At 42.3% G+C, this 22,272-nt stretch overlaps 1 pseudogene; it reads left to right on the top strand.

The window, feature by feature from the left end:
- Positions 1-731: 731 nt before the first annotated feature.
- LOC139380115 (epithelial-stromal interaction protein 1-like) lies at positions 732-7,940 on the top strand (annotated as a pseudogene).
- The last annotated feature ends 14,332 nt before the right edge of the window (positions 7,941-22,272 follow it).

A 22,272-nucleotide genomic window follows, 5' to 3' on the forward strand; every position in this document is an offset into this window, starting at 1 on the left:
GAGCGGACAACCAGTGTCAATTGAAAAAACATTTCGTAATACAGAACGAATGGGTGATCCACCTTGCACAATATTGTGGAAATCTGGAAAATGTAAATAAATCAATGAACCACATAAAAACAAACTAATTAAATGTTATAACATATATATGCTACATAGTGGGATAATTCGCATAGATGGCAGTAGCCTAATACATTTTCTATTTGCTCCAAGGGAATTGTATTCTTGCCTAACATTGATTTTGAAAAAGTTTGAATTAGGCTATTACTGTTATATATATATATATTACTGTAGCCTAATTCAAATTTATATATTACGATTATGCTTCCGTTGTAAAAAAAATTAAAAAAAGATTATGATAAACTTTCATAGCGCGTTGGGCTGTTCCATAGAGGGCGCACAATTGGCCCAGTGACGTCCCGGTTAGGAGAGGGTTTGGCAGGGGAAGGCCGTCTTTTTAAAATTCGAATTTGTTCTTTAACTGACTTGCCTAGTTAAATAAAGGTTCAATAAAACATATTTAAAAAACATCTATGGGTGATGCTCGTTTTTAGATAGAGAAGTTCCCAATACACTTGTTGTTATTTTATTTTTTTCTTCATTTTTTAAATTTATTTGTTAGTATTTTCTTGTATTTTTTATTTTTTTCAATACAAGTTTTGCCACAGGGGACGTCCAATAACTACACCGGTGTTTTACTGATAAGGCAAGTCGGTAGGATATAGGCTGTAATGGACTACCAGGGGTATTAGATGAATAATATAATCAACTATACAAATTCAGGAGCTAATCAGAGAAAAGTAGACAGTTGGAAAATAATGAATGGCACGGACCCGGTGATGCCGACGCTAACCCACCTGACAACGCAAACACAGCAGGATCAAACTCAGCCTCGACAGTGAGTAGGCTAGCCAAAATATATCTATCTTCATTATTGACTTATTCCGTAACAGCTATGTTTTCAAATGTTTCAAGGGGACATCCAATAGTCATTCGGGATATTACGGATATAATATAATCTTCTTCAACTGCAGTATCAAAAAAAGGGCGAAAATGTATCAGGTGAGGTATTCTTATGTAAAAATTATGGAATATAAATTATTATATTAAATAAGTATATAACATTACATTCCGCATACAGTTTCGTTTTATGCTCCTTTCCAGTCATAATATTCCAGTATTTCTGGTTCCGGTGATGGGGAAGGGATAGATGTACGTATGCGCACATGGACAAACGTTTTGTTATTTTTGGGTGTACAAGAATAGTGTGTGCATGCGTTAATGAGTTTCAGTACCACACCTCTGGGCTGGTAAACCCCCTTGGCATTTAAGATTATGAGGCTTATTAAATGTCTAAGTAGGGGGAGGCATTTACATTACCCTCTCTCTCCTCCTTCTCACCCAGTTCAGATGGGTTCATCATGATACCACCCATTGAATCGCGACGGAGTAGACTACACATGAGTAAGTCTCATCATAGCATTGTTATGATATCTCCCCATCTATCCCTTCCTCCACACCTCCATCTACAGTATACCTCTATTACCCCTCCATCCCTCCCTCTAGTCTTGTTACCGGTAATAGTAGCAGTAATAAAATATTGTAATGTACTCACCATCCTGTCTAAACCTGCAGTGGTTCAGAAAGAAGAGGAGGACATACAGAGAAGCTAGGTACACACACGTATGCACGCGCACACACACATTCATAATATAATCTTCTAATACATGTATCTGTATAAGGTGGTGCTGTGAGGCCAGGGAGAGGCACCTGGTGGAGTTAAGCCAACCTAAACTGCAGAAACTGGAATTCCATCGTCACATTTTAAAGTAAAGACATAATTATTAGATTATGTCCAGAGATATTGTATATACCATCCCACTTGTGCAATGTGCATGGAATGTAAAACACTCACATTCTACTCATCTTTTAATGATGCCTTCTAAATAGCCTTTAACAGACAGAATGAGTAAATTGTCTATTTGTGTTGTGTGTTAAGCTGAGAAAAGAGGAGATGGACCGGCAACGGAGACAGGCAGAGGAAAAGGAGTATGAGAGGATGAAGGCTAAACAGCAGGAGAACGCCAGAGAGTGTTAGCAATGTACAAATAAATCACTTATTTACTGTCACTGTATTGTTTCTCTCTGTAATACCATTTCAAGCCAATAGAGGTCACTGCAGACAGCTGGCACACTGAAACAATCCTAGATATGGTGATTGAATGAGAGAGAAAGAGAGAGACGGAGAAAAAGATATCCACACCCATAGGAGAGTTTCCAGGAATTACATGTTACAGCAGAGAGAGCTGTTCGACATGCTCGGACCTGGCCTCCTGAGTGACGTCACTATAGACCCGGGTTCGATCCCAGGCTGTGTCACAGCTGGCCATGACTGGGAGACACATGAGGCTGCGAGCAATTGTCCCAGTGTCGTACAGGTTATGGGAGGGGCTGGCCAGCCAGGAATTCCTTGTCCATTGCGCTCCAGCGACTCCTTGTGGTAGGCTGGGCACCTGCAAGCTGACCCTGGTCAGCAGCTGGACGGTGTTTCCTCTGACACATTGGTGTGGCTGGCTTCCAGGCTAAGAGAGTAGTGTTTCAGGAAGCAGTGCGGCTTTTGGTAGGGTCGTGTTTTGGAGGACTCATGGCTCTTGACCTTTGCCTCTCTTGAGTAGAGTTGAGCTCTCTTTAGGAGAGTTGCAGCAATGGGACAAGGAGAAAAAGGGGTAAAAAAAAAAGAAGATATATACATATTTGGCTGGCTCTCTCTGGTTAATATTGACAGAGCTTTCCTACAGTTTATTTTAATAACTTTGGTACCATTTTCATAAATATGTGGTGAATTTTCAAAACTCGGTACAAAACTCCAAACTGGTAACACCAGCCAGTCTTGCATTCAAACATTTCATTGTGCATTCATTTTGTTTATAGACATCTTTCATGATACAACCATTGATCCAAAATATTTGTTTATAATGAGTACATTGGTTTAATTACCAAAACAGAACATAAATGATATCTTCTCAATTTAGTTATTTTAATAATCCAGTTAATCCAATAGCAAACTAATTTGAAAGAAGCATAATGTTTAGCAGGCACTAGTTTGCATCAAGCCTGTCTTGAGCATTTGGCCATAGGTTCTCATCAAAATCGCAGTAAATATCCACATTTTTCATGCTCCAGGGGAAAAATCTTTTGGCATGGTGAATCCAAGCCTTTACATAGGTCTGGATTAAAATCATTGCATGCCTCATCCAATGCCTGTAAGTGGGTGGTACGCTCATGGGGATCTTCCACCTGTATAGTAATTGTATTGTACATATTTATTGTAGTGGTCATGTATGTGGCTCAGTTCATTAGAGCATGGCACTGGCAACCCCAGAATTGTGGGTTTGATTCCCACTGGGGTCACATACCAAATTGTATTTTTATTTATTGAACCTTTATTTAACTAGGCAAGTCAGTTAAGAACAAATTCTTGTTTAAAATGACGGCCTGGCCCGGCCAAACCTGGACGACGCTGGGCCAATTGTGCACCACCCTATGGGACTACCAATCATGGCCGGATGTGATACAGCCTGGAATCGAACCAGGGACTGTAGTGACGCCTCTTGCACTGAGATGCAGTGCCTTAGACCGCTGTATCGGCCAATATCATTTCAATAAAGCAGTGTGAACCCCCACCCCCATCAAAAACGTCATTTTGGATGCATGTTTACTGTATAGGGGATGCATTTCTTTCTTGTTTAGGACTTTCTGGATAATTGGTATTATATTGTATTACTGCACTGTAGGAGCTAGAAACACAAGCATTTTGCTGCACCTGCTGTAACATCTGCTAATCTGCGTATCCGACCAAGACACTTTGGTTTGTAACATACAGTACATCTCTGATCTTGTAAATATCCAATATTTTTTTTACTGTGAAGTAAAATCATAATAGTCATCAAAGTAGTTCTCAAAAGCTGTAGAAGACAAAACAGTTTACATGTCAAATCTATAGGTTTACCAAACGTTTAAGTGATTATGAATTAAGAGCCGTCGGCTTATGTAATGGTAAAATGTACTTTAACAACAGATAAGAGAATCACATCAAAAGTAATGTGAGCATTGCATTGTGTATGGCAATTATTTTTTTACATTTTATATTAACATGTACTGCAATGGGAAACATGTATTGCTAGATGAAACACTGATTAAGTTTGGTGAAAAAAGGGACTGTATGATTTTGTGTGTTTTACTTAGTCAATTGAAAATGTGCTTAAGAGTTTTGAAACAACTGCCTTCTTGATGATCTGTTTTTAGTTTTGTACTAAGAGTTGTGATGTACCACATACTTGTGAAAATTGCACTAAAGCGATTAAAACAAGAGATGTGGTTACGGAGCCTTTGAAGGGAGCCACCTAAAAAGTCAACCATGTTTCTCTAGACAACCCGGTCCTAGGTCGTGACTCAGAGTTCCAGTCTGAGAGACAGGAGGAGAGGTGTAGATGAAGTAATCCATCAGGACAACGTCAGGTTAGCACTTTGAACTTGTGAAGGAACTTGTAGCAGACATCAGAGGAGAGTTTTTTTTACATGAATCACTCAACCATGATACAGTGCATTCAGGAACTATTCAGACCGCTTGACTTTTTCCACATTTTATTATGTTACAGCCTTATTCTAAAATATATATATTTTTTAATCCCTCAATCTACACACAATAACCAATAATGACAAAGCAAAAACTTTTTTTTTTGCAAATGTATAACAAAAAGTGGAAATATCACATTTACATTGGGACGGCAGGGTAGCCTAGTGGTTAGAGCATTGGACTAGTAACCGGAAGGTTGCAAGTTCAAATCCCCGAGCTGAGATGGTACAAATCTGTCAGTTAACCCACTGTTCCTAGGCCGTCATTGAAAATAAGAATTTGTTCTTAACTGACTTGCCTACTTAAATAAAGGTAAAATAAGTATTCAGATCCTTTACTTTGTTGAAGCACCTTTGGCAGCGATAACAGCCTCGAGTCTTCTTGGGTATGAAGCTTGGGGAGTTTCTCCAATTCTTTTCCGCAGATCCTCTCAAGCTCTGTCAGGTTGGATGGGGAGTGTCGCCGCTGCACAGCTATTTTCAGGTCTCTCCAGAGATGTTCGATCAGGTTCAAGTTCGGGCTCTAGCTGGGCCACTCAAGGCCATTCAGAGACTTTTCCTGAAGCTACTCCTGTATTGTCTTGGCTGTGTGCTTAGGATCGTTGTTCTGTTGGAAGGTGAACCTTCGCCTCAGTCTGTGATCCTGAGCGCTTTGGAGCAGGTTTTCTTCAAGGATCTCTATGTCCTTTGCTCCGTTCATCTTTGGCTCGATCCTGACTAGTCTCCCAGTTCCTGCCGCTGAAAAACATCCACACAGCATGATGCTGGCACCACCATGCTTCAACGTAGGGATGGTGCCAGGTTTCTGCCAGACGTGATGCTTGGCATTTAGGCCAAAGAGTTCATCTTTGGTTTCTTCAGACCAGAGAATCTTGTTTCTCATGGTCTGAAAGTCCTTTAGGTCCCTTTTGGCAAACTCCAAGACGGGCTGTCGTGTGCTATTTATTGAGGAGTGGTTTCCATCTGGCCACTCTACCATAAAGACCTGATTGGTGGAGTGCTGCAGAGATGGCTGTCCTTCTGGAAGGTTCTCCCATCTCCACAGAGGAACCCTGGAGCTCTGTCAGAGTGACCATCTGTTCTTGGTCACCTCCCTGACAAAGGCCCTTCTCCCCCGATTGCTCAGTTTGGCCAGGCAGCTCTAGGAAGAGTCTTGGTGGTTCCAAACTTCTTCCATTTAAGAATGATGGAGGCCGCTGTGTTCTTCGGGACCTTCAATGCTGCAGAAATGTTTTCTTCCCCAGATCTGCGCCTCGACACAATCCTGTCTCGGAGCTCTACTGACAATTCCTTCGACCTCATGCCTTGGTTTTTGCTCTAACATGCACTGTCAACTGTGGGACCTTATATAGACAGGTGTGTGCCTTTCCAAATCATGTCCAATCAATTGAATTTACCCCAGGTGGACTCCAAGTTGTAGAAACATGTCAAGGATGATCAATGGAAACAGGATGCACCTGAGCTCAATTTCAAGTCTCATACTTATGTAAATGTTTGACCATGTGTATGTTTGCAGTAAAAAAAAAAGTTTTTGCTTTGTTGTTATGGGGTACTGCGTGCCTATTGATGAGGGATTTAAAAAAATAATTTTAGAAGATGCTGTAACGTAACAATGTGGAAAAGGGGAAGGTGTCTGAATACTTCGGAATCCACTGTATTATTGCAGGTGCGTAGGAGAAAAAACAATCAGTAGAAAGCAGAAACATTGCACTTTAATGGATGTTTATTTGAAAGTACAGAGTGTCATATGCAGGCATCTCTTCTCTAAAAGCATACTAATATGAACCACGAGCCCTAAAGCACCACACACAGTTTTATTTTGGAACCTTGACTACTCTCAAACCCCTCTGGAGGAACAGTTCTGTTTGATGTCTCACCACTGGCATCAGCCTGAGAATAACTAACATGGCACAACAACACACTTGGAGAACTGTACAATACAAACATGTAGAAACACTACAGACAGTGGGAGCAGGGTAGAGTTCAGGGGTAGAGAGAGGATAGGAGGTTACAGAGAACAGACTATCAGACCCTACAGAGAGAGATGGGGCTAGAGATGGGACTTAGACGGGGACAGAGGATAGGAAAAAGGATGAGGACAGTAATAGTCAGACCAGGACAAACAAACTGGACGACTCCGTTAAACAACATCCTGCTGTGGGGAGAATCAGGAGAAATCACAGTGACTTCACAGCTGTAACGTGTGTGTGTGTGCATGTTCTTCAAGAGGACAGAGCAGCTCCTTCAGAGGGTGGAGTGGTCAGACGCAGCTCCAGTGGCATCGACTAGTGCCTCACACACATCACCCTTGGTAAGACTGCTGTGTGTGTATCCCCGACAGGGCCCTGGGTTCAGGCCTGTCTCGGAGCTGTGGCTGTGAGGCTGGGGGATAATTTACACCAATGGATCTGTTAGTAAACATGCTCTAGCGCTCTCATCGACTGGGGTGGAGTGGTGATAAACTCAGCCCCAGAACGGTTGGTCCAGCCCAGCCCAGGGAGAGGACCGCTACTATTATCCACTGGTCAGAGCCAGAGGACACTGTGTGTGTGTGTGTGTGTGTGTGTGTGTGTGTGTGTGTGTGTGTGTGTGTGTGTGTGTTAGAGAGAGTCAAGGCACAGAGGGGCTTTAGAGGGTATGATTGCATTTGAGTAAGTATAAATAAATACGCACTAGAAACCTTGCAATTTCTGTCTCTATCTCCCTTAATCTCTGTGTCTGTCTTTCTTTCTTTACCCTCACACTCCTCCTCCTAGCTGTTTCTCCATCTCTCTCTATCACCCCCCTATTTTCATAATTTGATGGTTAAAGGAAGGGAGTTAGTGGGCTGAGAGGCTCACAGAGTTCAAGGGACTTCCCAGAGTTCACAGAAAGTACATAGAGATGGATAGAGACAGAAAGAGAGAGAGAGCGAGATGAAGAGAGAGAGGAGAGAGCAGGAGTCTGCAGACAGACCAAGGGTGGAATAATCTGCATAGTTCCTGTGAAAGTACCTGGAAGGAAGCCAGGCTGTCAGCCAATGAGAGACGAGGATGCAGGAAGACCTGCCAATCACAGAGGTCATCCATGCTATGTCATCCAGGTTGCTATGTCAACCAACTCCATACCAACCAATCAATCTACCTGGAGAGGAAGGATAGATAGACCACAAGCATCATAGCTCAATGTATGTAACATACTATTATTAACATTTAGTGTGCTAATGATAATACTGTTCATGTTTCCTCTGGTTTCAGAGGTGTTGTGTCGTGGTGATGCTGCAGACAGAGGAGAGCCGAAAAGAAGGGCCCCAAGGCAGGGTTTGAGTATGTGTTGTTAGGGAGGGGTTTCATACTGTACCGACCGACAACGGTATTATGTGGCAACCAGTGGTGTAAAGTACTTTAGTAAAAATACTTGAAAGTACTACTTAAGTAGGTTTTTGGGGTATCTATACTTTACTTTACTATTTATATATTTGACAAGTTTTACTTCACTACATTCCTAAAGAAAATCATCTACTTTTTACGTCATACATTTTCCCTGACACCCAAAAGTACTCGTTACATTTTGAATGCTTAGCAGGACAGGAAAATGGTATAATTCACACACTTATCAAGAGAACATCCCTGGTTATCTCTACTGCCCCTGATCTGGCGGACTCACTAAACACATGCTTCATTTGTAAATGATGTCTGAATGTTGGAGTGTGCCCCTGGCTATCCATAAATAAATACAATTTAAAAATGTTGCCGTCTGGTTTGCTTAATATAAGGAATTTTAAACCATTTTTACATTTACTTTTGATACTTCCGTATATTTAAAAGCAAATACTTTTAGACTTTTACTCAAGTAGTATTTTACTGGATGACTTTCACTGTTACTTGAGTCATTTTCTATTAAGGTATCTTTACCTTTACTCAAGTATGAAAATTGGGTACTTTTTCCACCACTGGTGGCAACTGACATCTTTGTTGAAATGGCACACGCAGCTCCTGTGGTAGATAGACAGACAAAGGAAATGTTTTCTTGTGTGGCTTTTCTCAATGTTGGACAAGTTATTCTCTTTTCCATTATTCCTCACATTATTGTGAGAGTTAGCAGTGCCAGGAGGGAGGGAGGGAGGGAGGGAGGGAGGGAGGGAGGACAGGGAAAGAGGGTTACCAGAAGAGAAAGGGGGATTCCTCTCACTGAAGTGTAGGAGAACCCAAAAGAACAGTAACATCACTACAGTAGGTTACAATACCCTTGTCAGCTCTGTGGAGACAGACAGACAGACAGACAGACAGACAAACGGAGTAATGTGTGTAGTAGTAGAGATCCTACATTCTATTCATATATTTTCTACTGGTTTTCTCTGAGAACATGGTACACTCTTAGAAAAAAGGTGCTATCTGGAACATAAAAGGGTTCTTTGGCTGTCCTAATTATTTTTGGTTCCAGGTAGAACCCTTTTGGTTCAAAGTAGAACCCTTTATTGTTCCATGTTTAACCCTTTTCACAGAGGGCTCTACATGGAACCCAAAAGGGTGGTACCTAGAACCAAAAATGGTTCTCCTCTGGGGACAGCCAAAGAACTGTTTTGGAACCCTTTTTTCTAAGAGTGTAGTGAAGGTGTGTCAGGATGTCTGTGTGTGTTCCTGCTTCACTCTCCACTGAACTAGTCCTCTGGAGGTGCTCCAGACTACAGTACAGGATCCATCCAAGCTAAACCAACGTCACAGACACAGTGATCAAAGACTCCGAACAGGAAGGGGAGAGCAGGGGGAAGAGAGTGTGGTTGATGTGGTCTCTACAGTGTTGCTGGGGGATTTGTTGTTCTATCAGAGACGGCAGACTAATATTCTTATATCCTTTAGTGAGGAGTGTGTGCACTCCCCAGAGGAGTCTGAGGACAGAGAGCCTGACTCCAGAACACAACATACTGTATCCCTTCATCCTTTCAGATTCCCCCTCTCTCTCGCTCTCTCTCACTCTTTCGCTCTCTATTCAATTTCAATTTAAGGGGCTTTATTGCATGGGAAACATATGTTGACATTGACAAAGCAAGTGAAGTAGAGCTCGGTCTATCTCTCACATTCTCTCTCTCTCTCTCTCTCTCTCTCTCTCTCTCTCTCTCTGCCTGTGTTAAAGCAGAGGCCTTTTTAAACCCACCACCCCCCACATTTGGGGGACTTAACAATTTTTTGTTATCAAAACATTTATTTATTATCATTTTACTTTGCAAATATATTTTTTTGCTTGGAAAAGTCTTTTTTGTTGTTGTTTTAAAAATATATATTTTTGGCGTATTTCTTTCCTTGTCTTTTTTTCTTCTTTTTTCAGTCATAGTCATTTAATACCGTTGACAGACATTACAAATAACCATCCCACAATAGGAAAGTGGGAGCTAAAGGTTCATGGTCCCACAGACTACATGCCACAACTCCCCCAGAACACCCCACCCTCTTCAGCCCACTACCCTCTTCCTTGTGTTCCTCTCCTTCTGACCAGAGTCCAGGAGTACAGGGAGGGGAGGAGAGAGGAGGAGAACACAGCGAGACAGCTGAAGAAGGGGGAACAGAAGATGAAGGTACCTTGTGAAATATATATATTTGTTTCATCTCATTTATTGTACACTTACAATGATATAAGGATATGGTCAATGGCCAGAGGGTTTTTCCCAAATTTACTTACAGTTAACACACATATGTTGACTATATGTTAACTAGGCAGGAAACAAACCATTGCTAACATGTTAACTATGAATGTAGCCTAAGCAGAAATCAAAGCATCAAACTACACTCCAGTATGCAAAGCAGTTCTAGTCGATCAACTAACAGTTCAGCCACAACATTTATCAGTCTATGATTATTGTTGCATCAGTCTAGTACTCCTATTATGGCTTTATGAAGAGCCATACTAGGAGATACAAGTCTTTAAGTCAAATATTAACCCCAGTTGCTGTTATTGTAAATATTGTTATCAGCACTATTGTTAGAGGTCAGCTTTGATGTCAATAGCCTTTGATGCTGTATGAGATACCTTTAGATTGACAGGTTTAGTCCCCTTGCCCTCTCTCTCTCTCTCTCTCGCTCTCTTTCTTGTCTTTCTGACTGATTTTTCTCTCTGTCTTCCTCTCCTCTCTCTGTGTGTTAGTCTCTCGCTCTCTCACTTTCATGTTCTTCCCCTCAGAGATCTTGGGAGAGAAAGAGAGAGATCAGGAGGAGAGGAGGAGCGAATTGAGAAGGTGTGCACCTATTTACAATAATGATAAAAACATCATTTAATTGTTGAGTTATCTGTTTAGACATCCCTTGTATATTTTGATCCAGCAGTTGGCTGGATGGCCTGTAGTTTTCTGATATTATTTATTGATACCTGTAAAGGAGGTGTGGCTTGCAGCATTACAAACATTAGCATAGGAACATACTGAATACATTCCAGAGAAACATTCAGACATTTTATAATACACACGTGATTATGTGTTGTTGCAGGGGGATATCAGTCTTATTGGACCGACTGCAGGGTGGGGGCACAGGGGTTGCATAGGGGCAGATGGAGGTACAGCTCCCTCTTGTGGCCGTGGAAGAAGACAGCAGAGTCTGATATACCCATAGCCAGACCTCCAGACCAGAGGACACCTTCACATTCCCTGACCCAGCACACACAAAAATACAGTGTGACGAAAATAAAATCCCAAATGAAATTCTGAAACAATGTGTTAGAGAAATACCGGTAGTCAGGGTTTGGAACACTGCCTAGAGATGCTGTCTGTTGGCATTATTTACTGTTCTATGTGCCAAGGCATGCAGTCCTTAGATCAGACATGTCTTGTGTGTGTGTGTGTGTGTGTGTGTGTGTGTGTGTGTGTGTTGTGTGTGTGTGTGTGTGTGTGTGTGTGTGTGTGTGTGTGTGTGTGTGTGTGTGTGTGTGTGTGTGTGTGTGTGTGTGTGTGTGTGTGTGTGTGCGTGCGTGCGTGCTCGTCTGTGTGTGTGCGCGCAGAAGACTGAATTCCTTTAATGAACCCGTCTGTGACAGCAGCCAACGCCCACATAGCAGGACAAAAGCAGATGTTCTGTAGACTAGAGTTACCTCATATTAAAGGTACACTTTGATTCACTTCCCACGTTCCTGGGCTTCTGTAGCTGATGCTGCTAACACTTACACTATATTTGCAAGAGTATGTGGACACCCTTTCAAGTTAGTGGATTCGGCTATTTTAGCCACACCCGTTACAGACATGTGTATAAAATCGAGCACACAGCCATGCAATCTCCATAGACAAATATTGGCAGAAGAATGGCCTTACTGAAGAGCTCAGTGACTTTCAACGTGTGACCGTCATAGGATGCCACCTTTCAAACAAGTCAGTTTGTCAAATTTCTGCCCTGCTAGAGCTGCCCCAGGCAACTGTTATTGTGCAGTGGAAATGTTTAGGACAACAACGGCTCAGCAACGCAGTGGTAGGCCACACAAGATCACAGAACGGGACCGCTGAGTTCTGAAGCGCACAGCGTGTAAAAATCATCTGTCTTCTATTGCAACACTCACTACTGAGTTCCAAACTGCCTCTGGAAGCAACGTCAGCACAATAACTGTTCGTAGGGAGCTTCATGAAATGTGTTTCCATGGCAGCTGCACACAAGCCTAAGATCACCATGTGCAATGCCAAACATTGGCTGGAGGGGTGTAAAGCTCGCCGCCAATGGACTCTGGAGCAGTGGAAACATGTTCTCTGGAGTAATGAATCACGCGTCACCATCTGGCAGTCCAACGGACTAATCTCGGTTTGGCAGGTGCCAGGAGAGCGCTACCTGACCCAATGCATAGTGCCAACTGTAAAGTTTGGTGGAGTAGAAGCAAGTCCCTGCAGCAATGTTCCAACATCTAGTGGAAAGCCTCACCAGAAGAGTGGAGGCTGTTAAAGCAGCAAAGGGGGGACCAACTCCATATTAATGCCCATGATTAAGGAATGGGATGTGTCTACATACCTTTGGTCATGTATTTCTGTTGGATTTCACTGTTAAGTTCAGGAACAGTTCAGTTTAGGAACAGTTCAGGACCTACTGCTGCTTGTCATTACCATCTGCTAAAAACTTTTGCTCTCACAGCCACACACACCACAGCCCTGAAAACTTGTGTTAGTTACCCAAGGTATTGCCTAGGCTTTAGCTCAGTGGGCTTACGCAGGAGACCTTGGTCTGGTTTGAACCCAGCTGCCATCATAGTCACACATAGTTATCTGTCTGTCGGTGCAGAACTGACTTTGCCTGGCCACACTATCTCAGCAATCATATCTGGCTAACCAGTGACATGCATCTTCTCCATCCATCCAGCAGCAGACTGTCAACTGGCTCTAATGGCTCAGGGGTTTGGAGCAGGGGGCTGGCAATGCTAAGGTTGTGGGTTCAATGCTAGATTTGTGGGTTCAATGCCAGGGTTGTGGGTTTCTACTGAATACAGCCATCTGAATGCATCCGGTAGCTGTAAATGGCCATGTTCAGCAATCACCCTTATTAGGGTGTAATGTACAGAGTGCAGTTGTAAACAGGATTTGGAGGAAAGTTTTATGGCCATGGTGATTAGGATGTTAGGAGGATGGTAGTCCTTCACCAACCTGACAGTCCCAATATCCTCCTGGTTGGATGATGCCCTCTCCCTCCAGGCTCCTTACACTACCCTGCAGTCTGCACAGGTGTGTGTGTGTGACCAACCAGGTACACTCTTAGAAAAAAGGGTTCCAAAAGGGTTCTTCAGCTGTCGCCATAGGAGAACTGTGAAAAGGGTTCTTCCAGGAATGAAAAGGATTCTACTGACCAAAAAGGGTTCTTCAAAGGGATCTCCAATGGGGACAACCGAAGAACCCTTTTACATTCTAGATAACACCTTTTTTTCTACGAGTGCACCGGCAGAGTGTGGTTACTTTGGGAGAGCCAGGCTGGCAGAACGACTGTGGAAGATGATCAGTGTTTTCTATTCTCTCTCTCTCTCTCTCTCTCTCTCTCTCTCTCTCTCTCTCTCTCTCTCTCTCTCTCTCTCGCTCTCTCCATCCCACTCTCTTTCTCTCTCTGTCTCTCTCTGTCTCTCTCTCTCCATCCCACTCTCTTTCTCTCGTTTCCAGTCATCTGTCCTTCCAAGCTGAACCACATGACCCAGCAGAGAGCATCTTTGGAGTGTCCTGTCTGACTGAGATGAACGGGCTTGGTCTGGGATGAGACTGTCATCCTAATGTCTCGTCTGTGTGTGTGCCTGTGTGGGATCAGATGAGGCTGTGGCGTTTAGAAAATAAAGCAGGACTCTGTGTGTCTGTCATCGTTTCTCATTACAAGGAACATTCACTCCAAAATCTAACTTTTCAAAAGGTTTCATAACTCATAAAGGAGTCTAAAGTCGAGTCAATTTCCACGTCATCTGTTGCGCAGATCCTGCTGTATGCAGAATAAATATCCAGCTTTTATTTAGGGTTTGATAGGCCAGGGTATGGTACGTCTGTCTCCTAAACCCCGTCGTTCAGAGACCTAAAGGATCACACTGTGTGTGGCATAAAACTCCACGAGAGGAGTTGTCTTGCTTTCCCAGGCTTGTCAAGAGACCGCAACAAAGACTTTCTTTGTTACCTAATATGAAAGGAAAAATCATAAATATGGATGATTGTTAAATGTAGTCATTACATGAACAACTGTCTTATAAACACTGAACTGTCTGTGTTTCTCTCCTGTAGATCCAGACTTTGAGTGGGTTGTGCTGAAGCTTCAGAATAGCTTCTTGTTCTGTGAGAGATCTTTTCTGGAGGACATCATCATTCAGTGTAACGGAGACTATCAACAGGCCTGTGACTTACTTATCTAGTGTTGCAGAGACTATCAACAGGCCTGTGACTTACTTATCTAGTGTTGCAGAGACTACCAGCAGGCATGTGACTTACTTATCTAGTGTTGCAGAGACTATCAACAGGCCTGTGACTTACTTATCTAGTGTTGCAGAGACTATCAACAGGCCTGTGACTTACTTATCTAGTGTAACGGAGACTATCAACAGGCCTGTGACTTACTTATCTAGTGTTGCAGAGACTACCAACAGGCATGTGACTTACTTATCTAGTGTTGCAGAGACTATCAACAGGCCTGTGACTTACTTATCTAGTGTAACGGAGACTATCAACAGGCCTGTGACTTACTTATCTAGTGTTGCAGAGACTACCAACAGGCCTATGACTTACTTATCTAGTGTTGCAGAGACTACCAACAGGCCTATGACTTACTTATCTAGTGTAACGGAGACTACCAACAGGCCTATGACTTACTTATCTAGTGTTGCAGAGACTACCAACAGGCCTGTGACTTACTTATCTAGTGTAACGCAGAGACTACCAACAGGCCTATGACTTACTTATCTAGTGTTGCAGAGACTATCAACAGGCCTGTGACTTACTTATCTAGTGTTGAAGAGACTACCAACAGGAATGTGTGCTAGTCTAATGACAACTTTTGTCATTCAGTGTTTCCAACATGTACATGGGTAACTTCAAGGGTACCTACTCTGTCATTAAGTATAACAGAGATAATCAATTTGACTGCAAATGTTTTTTACGATACTTTCTTTTGTGTGATAAGGAAAAATCAGCTTTTTAGCCATTATTAGTGTTAACTGTTAGTACTCTATCTTTGTCATATCTTAGTAATAATAATATTGCGAAATAATAATAATAATAATAATAATAATATTGTGATACTAGATCATTTCTTCGCACAACAATGACTCATATTTTCCATTGTCTCTGACAGTGATTTAGGACGATGTGCGTTTTACAAAATAACTGTAGGTCACTGGGATGAGTCAGCATCTCTATATGCATTTGGCTTTTAACAAGTTCAATGTGTTGTGATGGAAACATCTGTCCAGGAAGAGATGCTGTTTTCTGTTTGTCTGTATAAAGACGAATCCCAATAATATGTTGGCTATCCATTACCAAGGCTTGAGGAATGGACATCAATGGACTGTTTCCTTTAATGTCTCCTATTAGATCATGTATTAGGTCTTTATGATCAGTGTGATCTCTTGTTTTTACTGTTTCCTTGTTTGAATCAGTATTGTAATGTTTGGGTCAGCTATCCAGGGCTGTCTTTAATAAATGGGTGTTAAAATCAAATCAACATTTATTTGTCACATGGGCCGAATACACCGGGTGTAGACTTTACCGTGAAATGCATACGAGCCCTTCCCTACGATGCAGAGTAAAAAACTGAATACACAAGAATGATGCTATGTACAGGGAGTACCACATCAATATGCAGCGGTACAAGGTATTTGAGGTGCGACACTGTGCACGGTTGAAGGAGCTTTGTGTTTCTATGATCCTGCACTTCGTTTTATTTAAGGGTACTTCCGAACAGGTTTCTGTCAGTTGACTCAAAATAGAACAACATAGAAGCCAGTGTTTGTAACAACAGATCAAGGTTTGTAAAGGTGGTCAAACTTGTCAGTTTGACAGAGAATGTCACTTCCACTCATTATTTATCAGACAATAGCAATGTCATCACCTTTATATAAATGAACAGAACAAAGAAAAGAGTGGTACTTTCACATGGCACAGGGTTGTGTTACTGCCAACCAAAATCCCCCTCAGTCGTAATGGAAGAACTCATGGTAAATGTGACAGCACAAAGACTTCAGAGATGACCTGGAGATATTCCTGTTCTCAGCTTTACTGTGGTGATGGGAGTACACCTGAACACACCTGCCATGGTTGAAGCAGCGTGTGTGTGTGTGTGTGTGTGTGTGTGTGTGTGTGTGTGTGTGTGTGTGTGTGTGTGTGTGTGTGTGTGTGTGTGTGTGTGTGTGTGTGTGTGTGTGTGTGTGTGTGTGTGTACTGTATATATTTTCCAATGTGTTTTTGTTTGCTATCCCTTTAGTCATTACATTGTGTGTGTGTGTCACAAAGTGACAGAGGGAAAAACGAGTCCTCTGTCCCTAGATGAATGTTGTGTGCACATACAGTTGACTACATCGTGGTACAAACCACCACCCTCAGTATAATCAAACCAGTATTGCACAAAGCTTTGTCTTGATGAGACCATGCTATAATAAGGTATCACATGATGCTCCTCGGGCGGTGTATGTGTATCTGTTACAGGATCACACGCACATGCGCACACACACACATGCACACACACTCACACACGCACGCACGCATGCGCGCACACACACACACACACACACACACACACACACACACGCACACACACACAGTAAGCAGTACCAGCAGACTGGATGATGTGTATGATCGCTGACAGGCCTTGCATGCACAGGCAACATGTGGGATGGTTAGCAACAAAGAAGAAAGAAACTAGACCCAAAACTAGTCAATAATGACAAAAACAAAATTACTCTCAGGGATATTAAATGTAGTTAGCCTTAACATAGTTGTATCTGGATGCATTTATTTGACAAAAAGTACAGTATCTTGATGATGTCTTTCAAACCGCTTGACTCATAGCAACTAGTCCCCTTCTCATTACACTCTGGTGTGCTTCGCCTCTGACCCAGAATCAGGGCAAGGGGGAAAAGGAAGAGACTGACAGTTGTGGAGGTAGCGAGGAGGAAAGCACACCAGGGTGTAATACTGAAAAGAAGGACTTTTTTCACCATTATGTCTATCACAGGAAATTAATATATGCATCCTTAGAAATAATGTTCATGAAATCAATAACATGCTAACATCAGATAACATTCATATATCAGCCATTTCTGAGACTCACTTAGATAATTTGTTTGACGATACAGCAGTAGCAATACAAGGATATAACATTTGTAGAAGAGACAGAAATGCTTATGGGGGAGGTGTTGCTGTATATATTCAGAGCCATATCCCTGTAATGCTTAGAGAAGATCTTATGTCAAGTGTTATTGAAGTGTTGTGATTGCAGGTTCACTTGGCACATCTAAAGCCTTTTATTTTGGGGTGTTGCTATAGGCCACCAAGTGCTAAAAGTCAGTATCCAAATAATATGTGTGAAATGCTTGATAGTGTATGTGATGTAAACAGAGAGGTCTACTTTCTTGGAGACCTGAATATTGAATGGTTTTCATCAAGCTGTCTGCTCAAGAGGAAGCTTCTTATTGTAACCAGTGCCTATAATCTGGTTCCAGTTATTAATCAACCTACCAGGGTGTTTGCATGGAACTTCCTTCCAGCTCATATTGCTCAAATAAACAGCATACCCGGTTTAAAAAAAAAGATAAAGCAACACCTCGCGGCACAATGCCTCTTCCCTATTTCAAATCAAATCAATCTTTATTTGTCACATGCGCCGAATACAACAAGTGTAGACTTTACAGTGAAATTCCTACTTACAAGCCCTTAACCAACAGTGCAGTTCAAGAAGAAGAAAATATTTACCAAGTAGACTAAAATCAAAAGTAATAATAAAACGTAACACAACAAAAATAACAATAATGAGACTATATACAGGGGCACGGGTACCGAGTCAGTGTGCGGGGGTACAGGCTAGTTGAGGTAATCTGTACATTGTCCCCTCGGGGCGAAGTGACTATGCATAGGTAACAAACAAACAGCGAGTAGCAGCAGTGTACAAAAGGGAAGGGGGGGTCAATGTAAATTGCCCGGTGGCGATTTTATGAACTGTTCAGCAGTCTTATGGCTCGGGGGTAGAAGCTTTTGAGGAGTTTTTTGGTCCTAGACTTGGTGCTCTGGTACCACTTGCCGTGCGGTAACAGAGAAAACAGTCTAGAACCTTTTGAGGATCTGGGGACCCATGTCAAATCCTTTCAGTCTCCTGAGGGGAAAAAGGTTTTGTCGTGCCCTCTTCACGACTGTCTTGGTATGTTTGGACCATGATAGTTCGTGATGTAGACACCAAGGAACTTGAAACTCTCGACCTGCTCTACCACAGCCCCGTCGATGTTAATGTGGGCCTGTTCGGCCCGCCTTTTCCTGTAGTCCATGATCAGCTCCTTAGTCTTGCTTACATTGAGGGAGAGGTTGTTGTCCTGGCACCACAGTTCTCTGACCTCGTGCCGTCTCATTGTTGTCGGTGATCAGGCCTACCACTGTTGTGTCATCAGCAAACCTCGTGGGTGAACAGTCGTGGGTGAACAGGGAGTACAGGAGTGGACTAAGTACACACCCCTGAGGGCCCCCAGTGTTAAGGATCAGCGTGGCAAACGTGTTGTTGCCTACTCTTACCACCTGGGGATGGCCCGTCATGAAGTCCAGGATCCAGTTGCAGAGGGAGGTGTTTAGTCCCTTAGTCCTTAGCTTAGTGATGAGCTTCTTGGGCACTATGGTGTTGAACGCTGAGCTGTAGTCAATAAACAGCATTCTCACATAGGTGTTCCTTTTGTCCAGGTGAGAAAGGGCAGTGTGGAGTGCAATTGAGATTGCGTGATTTGTGGATCTGTTGGGGCGGTATGCGAATTGGAGTGGGTCTAGGGTGTCTGGGAGGATGCTGTTGATGTGAGCCATGACCAGCCTTTCAAAGCACTTCATGGCTACCGACGTGAGTGCTACGGGGCAGTAATAATTTAGGCAGGTTGCCTTTGCTTCCTTGGGCACAGGGACTATGGTGGTCTGCTTAAAACATGTAGATATTACAGACTCGGTCAGGGAGAGGTTGAAAATGTCTGTGAAGACACCTGAAAGTTGCTTTGAGTACACGTCCTGGTAATCCGTCTGGCCCAGTGGCTTTGTGAATGTTGACCTGTTTAAAGGCTTTATTCACATCGGCTACCTAGAGCGTTATCACACAGTCATCCAGAACAGCTGGTGCTCTCGTCCATGCTTCAGTGTTGCTTGCCTCGAAGTGAGCATATTTGACCTAGATAGTTTGTGTGTATGCATTGATATGTAGGCTAAGTGTGCCTTTCAAAAAATGTATGTATTTCTGTCTTTGAGCTGTTCTTCTCTACTGATGTTCTGTATCATGTAATTCTGTATTATGTTTCATGTTTTGTGTGGACCCCAGGAAGAGTAGCTGTTGCATATGCAACATCTAATGGGGATCCTAATAAAATACCAAATACCAATGCAGTGAGGGAGCTAGTGAGGGAGCTAGCGTAGAGGGAAAGATGGAGGGAGTGACAGAGGTAGCAGGGAGGGAAAGATGGAGGAGTGAAGAAGGTAGCAGGGAGGGAAAGATGGAGGAGTGAGGGAGGTAGCAGGTAGACATTAGGGAGGGAATATATTCCTGTCCAATCTGACCTTTATATCTGACAGTGTGAGTCTCACCCACTTTTCCCAGGGCTTCAAAGTTGATTTAGCTCCTCTCTCTCATATCCAAACTACATACACACACACCCACAGGCACACATGCATACACACATACACACACATTGCTGCTCACCCAGTGCTCACCCAGTCTACAGTGGGAGGTTTTAGTATTATAAAGTGTGACGCCAGCCCTTCCTGTGCTCTGGCCTGATTAATCTCTGTTCAATAACAACATGGAGCAGCTCCCTCTCTCTCTCTGTCTGCTGTTACTTGTGTCCCAACAGCAAACAGCTCAGTATCACCCTGCCAGTGTGTGTGTGTGCGTCTGTGTGTGTGTGTGTGCCCCTGCATGCATGTGTATCTGTGCATGTTTATTCCCATGAAATAGGACTCTAGTTAAAGATCGAAAAGTGGAATTTGAAAAAAAAAAAAATTATAATGAAGAGAACTTGAAAGATCTTCACCTCTCCACCCCCACAGCTAGCCGTCACAGCTGCTGAAACTATCAGAAAGAGCAGGTTGACATGATGTTGGCTTGATGGGGGAAGGTTATAAATACCTTTTTCCTCTCTCTACTCTACCGATGTGACTATTGAAAATCCCTTTGGTAACATGGAGAGTCTGGTGACATCGAAAGATGGGAAACGTAACCATATTTCGGTAATCCAACCAATTGAAAATATGCGTTGGTACTTACTGAATATGATCTCAGATCAGTTGTTGTCTGAGACATTATTACTAATGACAGGATGTCATAAACTGTATCTTGGAAAGTCGACACATTCTAGTTATCAGATTCACATGGAATTGCAATTTAAATGTTTAAATATGAAACTATTCTTGAAAAGATTAAATGTAATTTTAGCTTCTTAATGAGAGAACGGTTTGTCAGAAGAACACCACTCTGCTCACTCAGAGGCCCCGCCCATGTGAACAGACACTGGGTGTAAACTATGAAACACAGGCCTCTCTCCCAATCCTATATAAGTCCCTTGACGAAAATGTAACTTTCTGTTCCGAGGACGTTAGGGCGACGGTCCTACGTTAAAAGGGCTCAGATAACCTAACAAAATCAGCATTGAATTTCAACGTGAAGATGACGGACAACACGCCGAAAGGATGAATTTCGACTATACCAGCCAGAATATAGCATGAGCTTAAAACTATGGCAACTTGGTATGAACTTTGAACTCTTATTCACTCCAGAAGTAATACCTCCTAGCCGTTGAGTTAGCAGCAGTCGCTGTAAACATGGGCTAGGAAAGGACGGATGAAGTATTCATTCTACCATGCTCCAGTTCACCACTAGACACTCTTCAGAGGACCAGAGATCCATAAAGGACAAACCGGCCTTCCATCGACAACCAATCTACCGAAGCGCAGCTCAGAGTAAATATTGATTGCATTCTCCTTTTTCAAATGGGCGGTTATTTAGAATGCATAAGATTCTGTATTTACGATAGCATAGCTTCTCTCTTTGTTACTCAGTCTTCCCGCTCTTTCACTCAAACCCAACCCCCTCTCTTTGTGTAACCAGCTGTCGTATCTATCTGTTCCGTCAACTAGGGACATTTTCCTTTATGACATAATTTGCAATCAATGTATGATACATTCTGTGTATATGTAATTCTGTGTAATTATTTTGTATTTAGTAAATAAATAATTAAACCAAATTTTGTATTGCTGATTCAACTTATTAGCCAGGGTTCGTGAAGATAACCAAGAATGTACAACTTTCAGATGAGACTAAATAAAGTGATGATTAAATATTGACTGCTATTGAGGTAAAAGATTACCAGGTCTTTAAGAGTTAATTTGGAAGATAACAGCTCTATAAACATTATTTTGTGGTGCCCCGACCTTCTAGTTAATTACATTAACTTGATTAGCTTAATCAGGTAATATTAATTACAGAGAAATTATTCTATAGAATAGCATTTCATATCACTTAATCCGGCATAGCCAAAGACACAACAAGGTCAATGCTTGCCCTCCACTAAACAGAAAAGTTTTAATTGTGAAAGGGCTGCATAATGGCCATAAGTATCCATAGCAAATCAGCATTTAATCTCCTCAATATTAGCTGGTACGCACTAACACACTCATGCACCCCAGTATGAGTTAGGGGATTCCCCATGGGTGGTTCCCACTCTGAATGAGGTCACATCATTATACTGGCAGAAAACACAATAAAGGCTTTCAACCACACACAATACACACATACAGATACACCCATACAGATCTGGATAATATTAAATGTCGGTTTCTGAAATACAAAATATATGATATGTCAGAAATAATTTCATTTTTTTTTAGTTTGGACTATTAACCTAATGTTTTTGTGTTTTAGTTTTGACTTCTAACCTAATGTTTTTATGTTTTAATTTTGACTTCTAACCTAATGTTTTTATGTTTTAGTTTTGACTTCTAACCTAATGTTTTATGTT

The sequence above is a fragment of the Oncorhynchus clarkii genome, chromosome 22 (genome assembly GCF_045791955.1).
Source record: "Oncorhynchus clarkii lewisi isolate Uvic-CL-2024 chromosome 22, UVic_Ocla_1.0, whole genome shotgun sequence".
In the NCBI taxonomy this organism is placed as follows: Eukaryota; Metazoa; Chordata; class Actinopteri; order Salmoniformes; family Salmonidae; genus Oncorhynchus; species Oncorhynchus clarkii.